Source organism: Piliocolobus tephrosceles, chromosome 2 (genome assembly GCF_002776525.5).
Source record: "Piliocolobus tephrosceles isolate RC106 chromosome 2, ASM277652v3, whole genome shotgun sequence".
Lineage (NCBI taxonomy): Eukaryota > Metazoa > Chordata > Mammalia > Primates > Cercopithecidae > Piliocolobus > Piliocolobus tephrosceles.
This window is the reverse complement of record NC_045435.1, coordinates 123453885-123461407: the sequence shown is the minus strand read 5'-3', so window position 1 is coordinate 123461407 and position 7523 is coordinate 123453885. Positions and strand designations below refer to the sequence as shown.

General features: G+C 36.2%; 1 pseudogene; it reads right to left on the bottom strand.

The window, feature by feature from the left end:
* Positions 1–1939: 1939 nt before the first annotated feature.
* Positions 1940–3975, bottom strand: LOC111543470 (annotated as a pseudogene).
* Positions 3976–7523: the final 3548 nt, after the last annotated feature.

The following is a 7523-nucleotide window of genomic DNA, read 5'->3' as shown; positions in this document are numbered from 1 at the left end:
AAAGCAAGAAAAGTTCTAGCCTGATATTTTCTGCCATTCATTTGCTTTTAAGTTGTATAATGACTTTATTTTTCTTTGTAATTGTTCTTGTACTTTTTTTGTTTCTCTTCATTTTAAAATTCTAGCCCATACATTTTATACATTACTTGTTTTATTTAGTTTCCTTGTGTGATGTTCAATGATATCAAGAGTTTTACCCTTCTAAAATTTTATCTAAATTTATATTTTAAAAATATAAATTTATGTTCTTACGTTCTTACATAGGACTGTGGATGTTGTGGTTATTTGAAATTTTTTCTGGGTTATAAGGAATTGATTTTACTTTACTTGGTCAATCTGTGTCTTTCAGATACTAAAAAACACTGCTGGTGAAATAATTTCCCTGTTTTGTAGGAAACAGGTGTTCTCTAGAAAATTGTAGGAAACCTTTTCTGTTAATTTATTTGATTCTATGAGAACAGATATAGATGAACAACCATGGGTATCTAATTTTAAGAATGCTTTCCATACTTTATAAATTCATTTGAATTTTTGCCCATTAATGGCCCATTAGATTGTAAATATATGATCTTCTCTATTAGAAGGTAAACTTATATATGAAACTGTACAATTTTTCTCGGTAAATTTATTCTGTTCTTGATGGTTAAATGGATACCTAGGCTATTTGCATATAATTCAGTGAGTTTTTTCTCTATCTTCACTTTAGAGTCTCAATACTTTCCAGATGCCTGTTTTTCCAATGCATATGCCAAATTAAAGAAAATATATTTTATATTTACACATACATATATATGCACCCAAAATATATATAGGTATATAGTCACCCTATACTTATGTATAATATATACAATATATAATGTATATATTTTCTGTAAAGTTATATTTATATGTATTTGTATTTATGTGTAAATAATTTTTAAATGCATCACATGCACTTATACATGCTTCATCTTTTTTAACCTACATCAACCATTGCAATTTCTAAAAATTTATATTCCTGATGAGTAAAATGGGTTTAGAGTTTTCTTATTCTATATTCTTATTGCATTCTGACTGCATGCCTGCTCTCCTCCAAAATGAATGAGTTTTGATCCTTTGAAATTGCCTTCATTCCTTCTTCACCACACCTCACTGTAAACACAGCAGATAAGCCTGGTTTGAGCTTCTTCCATTTCCTTCTCACAATATCTTCCAAACTGTACTGCATTTATCCCTTATCTTCTGATATTTACCGGATTCAATGGATCTTTTCCTAGTTTCAGCACATAAAATACTTTGCTTTGACTCGTTTTGTGATATAAAGAATTACAGAATAATTTTAAAATATTGTCATGTATCCATAACTTTTTAAAATCCCATAAATACTTTAAATTAAGCTTTTATTTGATGTTAGGTAATATGCCATACCATATGCTAATAATACAATAGTAAATAAGGTGTAATAATTGTTATTGTACAATCAACAAAATTTATATCTTGTAACTAATAATCATACTAATTTTTTTTTTTTTTTTTTGCTACATTTTACTTTATTTTGCTTTTAAGGAAAACCAGTTGACCAAGTTTTCCCAGAACTGTTAGTGTTCACTGATCAAGAAGGAAATGAGGTCAGAAGGCAAACTTTTCACTTCCTCTCAAGCATATATTGAAAGTACCACAGAAAATTGAAATAACACATGCAGCACAGACTGGTTTTCAACATACAAAGGGCCCAAGCAAGAAGGGTTGAGTACTGAAGATCTAGGGAAGTCAGACTGGGAGCACTACTACAGGAAGTTAGAATCTATCCATGCAGCTCTTTCCTCCCACATTCCAGGCTCATCACTTCTTCCTATTTCAAGCTGGCTTATCCAAATAAATGGAAATCCAGGCTGCTTCATATATATTAATACTTTCCCAGATGTTTTTCAGGAGACATCTCCACAAGCCAAGCCCCGACTCAAATTCTGCACAGGAAGTTCCGGTTGCTATCAAAGAACTCTCTTCCCCTCTGCACTATTTTCCTGCTGGTTACCTGCCTCCCCTGCCTTTAACTCCTCCAGCTCCTGATCACTTGGCAACCCACCATGCCCAGTTCTTCCGGTGATCTCACAATCACTGGAGTACTTCTGCAGCTCTCTCTGATGACCCAGGACTGCAGCAAAAGGCACAAAACTCTCCTCCAGGTCCTGGATTCCTTTATTTCTTCCCTTCCATCTCCTTGGTGTATTTGTCCTGTGAGTGTTTGACTCTCTCACTTTCAAAGTTGTGCTGTAATTCGGGTCTTTGGATGAAGCTTCACGCCCTGGCGTAAGCACAGAACCTGATACAGAGTGGCCTGCAGGAAGCAGCTTCCAGGTATTTCCAGAGCCCTGGAGCTGCCGAAGCGAGTAGGCAAACCCAGTTTTCTTAAGGACTTTTTGATTCGGCTTCACCTTCTTCTCAAATGTGGGTACACATTTGCCTTTTAAAATTCTTCAGGGCGGGGTGGCTCAGGCCTGTAATCCCAGCACTTTGGGAGGCTGAGGTGGGTGGATCACTTGAGGTCAGGAGTTTGAGACCAGCCTGGCCAACATGGTGAAACCCTGTCTCTACTAAAAACACACACAAAAAATTACCAGACTTGGAAGCACGGGCCTGTAATCCCAGCTACTCAGGAGGCTGAAGTAGGAGAATCGCTTGAACCTGGGAGGCCGAGGTTTCAGTGAGTGGAGATCTGCCATTGCACCCAGCCTGGGCCACAGAGCGGAACTCTGTTAAAGAAAAAAAAAAAAAAAAAAAAAAAAAAAGAAAAAAAAGAAAAACTTCGGTTCACATCAGTGCAGACATCAAAGCCTTCCGCCAACCTGGGAACTGACCAGGACTATGCGCCTCCATTTGCCTCTGAATTTTCTGGAATCGGATTGCTTTTTTCTGTTGTTGCAGGGTGCTGGGGGAGAGAACCAATTGCAGAAGCCATGCACGAAAGTAAGATGCATGTTTGAAGAGTCTCAGGCTAAATCATGGATCTCCTAGCTCACTTCTCTTTGATCGCAAGGGCAACTGGGCCATGTTGCCGGTTTAGAGCTGTTCTGTACGCTGAGAAAGCTAACACTTAGAACAATAACTGCCCTTAAGCATGCCGAACTCTCTAAACGGGTGATGAAATACATCATTAGTGAAGGCACCAGCGGTCCCAGGGGAGCTGAACACCTGACGCTGCGCCCCAGACAACGCCCCCAAGAAGGAACGAGGGCCGCTGCCAGGCAGGGCGCCTGGCACCAAGGGGGCACAGCCTGGGGCGGTGCCGGGAGTAAGGTCCTGCTTCAAGCTGAGGGCCCAGGTAAAAAATGGTACCTCTCCACCTCCTGCAGCTCCCATTCCTCCAGCTCCCAGTCAGAATCAGGGTCCGGCTCCTGGCTGATCGGGACCAGGCCCGCTACCCAGTGGGTCGCGAACCTACAGCGAGTGATGGCAGCGTGAACGCCCCCGCCTATCTATACTCAGGGTAACCACCATGTCTACGCAAACCAGCCTTCAGCAGCCAAATAGGGTCTATCTTTGACAGAAGGATTCAAAAAGATTTTACATAATTAATATTTTCTCCCTTTACATGCTGTCTCTTTAAATTGCCCATAAATGTTCAAGATTATTCACCAATTATTATCCAGGTGAAGCTTTGTCAAATCAAATTCAGAAACATGAAGTCATGTTTCTGGTTTTATCCTCACTTTCTAATTTATTTAAAGAAAGAAGTATTTTTTTTTTTTTCTGTTTTATGGTTAAATTTGTTGCTGTTTTTTCTTTGTACTCCCTCTTTTCATAATCGAGAGTTTGCTCTCTTTTAAAGTTAGTCTTGCCATATTTAAATTATAACATTCACAGGAAAAAAAAAATTAAAAAGCCAAGGACTTGAACAGACACTTCTCAAAAGAAGATGTTCATGCAGCCAACAAACATAAAAAAAAAAAAAAAAAAAAAAAGCTCAACATTACTGATCATTAGAGAAATGCAAATCAAAACCTCAAAGAGATACCATCACATGATAATCAGAATACCCATTATTAAAATGTCAAGAAACAATAGAGGCTGGCAAGGTTGTGGAGAAAAAGGAACACTTACAATGTTGGTGGGAATGTAAATTAGTTCAAACATTGTGGAAGACAGTGTGGCAATTCCTCAAAGATCTAGAAGCAGAAACATCTTTTGACTCAGCTATCCATTACTGGGTATATACCCAAAGAAATATAAATCATTTTGTTATAAAGATACATCTACATGTATGTTCATTGCAGCACTATTCACAATAGCAAAGACATGGAACCAGCCCAAATACCCATCAGTGACAAACTGGATAAAGAAAATGTGGTACCTATACACCACGGTATACTATGCAGTCATAAAAAGGAATAAGATCATGTCTTTTGCAGGAACACGGATGGAGGTGGAAGCTGTTATTCTCAGCAAACTAATACAGGAACAGAAAATCAAACACCACAGGTGCTCACTTATAAGTGGGAGCTGAACGATAAGAACACATGGGCACATCCAGGGGAACAACACACACTGGGGCCTGTTGGGAGGAGTTTGGGGAAGGAAAGCATCTAGAAGAATAGCTAATGGATGCTGGGCCTAATAGCTTGGTGATGGGTTAATCTGTGCAGCAAACTACCCTGGCACACATTTATCTATATAACAAACCTGCACATCCTGCACATGTACACCAGAATGTAAAATAAAAGTTGAAACAAAATAAAAATAAATAATATTATAATTAATTAGAAAGTAGCCAATGAATGTGAGTAGAATAGAAAACAAAGCTATAGATCCTTTTTTGTTAAGAAAATTTTATTTCTAACAGTTATTCAAATATTATAGCCGTTATGATGAATATAGATTAAAAACTTTGGAAACTAAAAATATGGGTTTGAAATAATTTTTACAAAATATAAAATCTCCAGCTTTGGTTTTGTGTAGCTCTGTGTTATTTTCAAATTTAAGATGCTATAATGCAGCTGAAAACAGGAAACATGTGTTACATCTTTTTAACTAAAATATGAAGGAGAAATAAAACAGTTAATGTGTCTTATTTTGACCCCTTATTTTAGCTAGCACTTTTGCATTTAAACATAGGAATCACAGTTTTGAAATTCCAGGGATTTTCTGCCAAAAGAGAAGTCGGTCTACAAACTATTGTGATGCTAGATGCCAGCAAATCCATTTATTTAGTTAGCAAACATCGCAATTCTAGTGTGAACTCAGGCCACGTTTGAGACTTTAATTAAATGGAAATGTGTTGTCTTAGCTGAGAGAAAGAAAACAACTGGTTATTGCATTTTCTAAGCTAGAAATGCAGTGTTTATTGGGTGAAATTTTACACACACACACACACCCTTAAAAACAAGCAACTGCGTTTAGCTCTATTGAATAAATATGGAAATAGATACTACCTGATTTATAAAAACTGGGAAGTAATGCTAATCATTTCTGATCATCAGGATGTAAAGGTTTATTAGACAATTTTCTGCTGAGTAGATGCCTTCTTGATTTGCAGTTTACTTTAACAAGAATACTATATTTGAGATCTGAAAATACAAAAATGAAAACATGGATTTCTTGCAAACTCATATTATACCTAGGATTTAAGGGTTAAATCGCGGTGGATCAGACCTGTAATCCCAGCAGTTTGGGAGGCCATGTCAGGCAGATCACCTGAAGTCAGGAGTTCAACATCAGCCTGGCCAACATAGTAAAACACCATCTCTATCAAAAATACAAAAATTAGCCAGGCATCTTGGCAAGCGCCCGTAACCCAGCTACTAGGGAGGCTGAGGCAGGAGAATCACTCGAACTCGGGAGGTGGATGTTGCAGTGAGCCAAGATTGTGCCATTGCACTACAGCCTGGGCAATACAGAGAGGCTCTCTCAGGAAAAAAAAAAAAAAAAAAAAAAAAAAAAAAAGAGTTAAACTCTAGATTATTTTAATACCATTTAGTAAGTTTAAAAGTTGTGATACATTAAATAGCAAACCTACATCTGAAAACTTCCAATAATGATTACTCATTGACAAATTTTGCATAATGCTTTGCTATATTTACACATATATAAAACCGTTTCTGCTAAGAGTCTCTCACCTAACTAGACTGCTTAGATAACAACTGATGGCTAAAAGCATAACCCATAATTAATTTTCCTTAAACAAACAAACAAACAAACAAACAAACAAACAAACTATTGTGGGGATCTTTATGTGGTTTAATTTGCTAAAGGAATAAATTGCTTTTCTGGCATATGATGGTTACAGTTTTCTTTTCCTTATTCTACCTAAATATTATTCTACTGTTTATTATCATATCCATACAGTATGGTTCAACCTTAAGAAAGTACTTAAAGTCACTTACTATTTTCCCAGTGCTTTAGATGTGAAGGATATTAAAAATAAGATGTAGTGCTTTATAGTTCATTATAGTTTCATTGTAATTTGAATAAAACAGACATTCTTGTAAAAATAGGACCAGGACATTATAAATATGAGTGTCTGTGTGTTATTCCTGAACTTACAGTACAAACAACCTTATAATATTAGGAAAGGAAAGACTTATTGTAAGTTAATGAAATAAGAGATAATTTGAAAAATATTTATTTAATTTTTACTTTGTTTAGGGTCATCCTAGAGGAAAGAAAAATATTTAGATATGGAGAGATAATTGAAGTTCCACGTCTAATTATCCTGCTTCTGAGGCTTTATGGGAATATGGCCAAATTTATCACTGACTTTGTAGAAGAGTTCTGAGCAGAAATTTGACATAGGACAGCTGAAGCAATGAGAGAGGTGAAGCATAAATATCCTCAAACAACCTATTTTCCATATTGAAATATATTTCTTCTAAGATTGGAAAGCTTTAATGAAGTCAGAGATGACTGCAAAGTGGCTTACCTGACAGATGAAGCAATAAGCCCATTCCCTCTCTGCAGTTAAAAGCTTGAAATTACCCATCTGTCATTTCTCTAGTGGGCGGGGATTATGATGGAAGGCAGTATGCCATCTTAATTACATAACTATCCTAATTCCAATTATATATCATGTAGGGTATAAAATGCATTATCTTTCTACAATAAACTGAACACATAATAATGGCTATATTCCATTTTATCTTTGACATTTCTATCTTTCCATTACTATTTTTCTAATTTAATGTAGTATTTTAGCACATTTTACCTTGAAGTCACTGTTCCCTATTTTTTGATATTGTTATCAAAAATGCAGTGATAATTTGTTGACAGTTAATAAGCATGTGAACACCTATCAGTATACCACATATGAGATTTTATGAATAGAGAGAAAATAAATATGATTTAAATTTAGATTTCCTTTGTCTTTGTTGTTTTTCTTATAAAGGGCCCTTTCACTTTGTACAAGAGTTCTCAAGATATGGGCTCCCAGAGGATTCCGCAGGGTATATAGACTTATTCATGCGACTTTGAGCAAAAGATCCTTGTGATTTAATTCAATATTATTCCTTTGTACAGCTGGATGAATGCTAGAAGTCCACACTCGATACTTT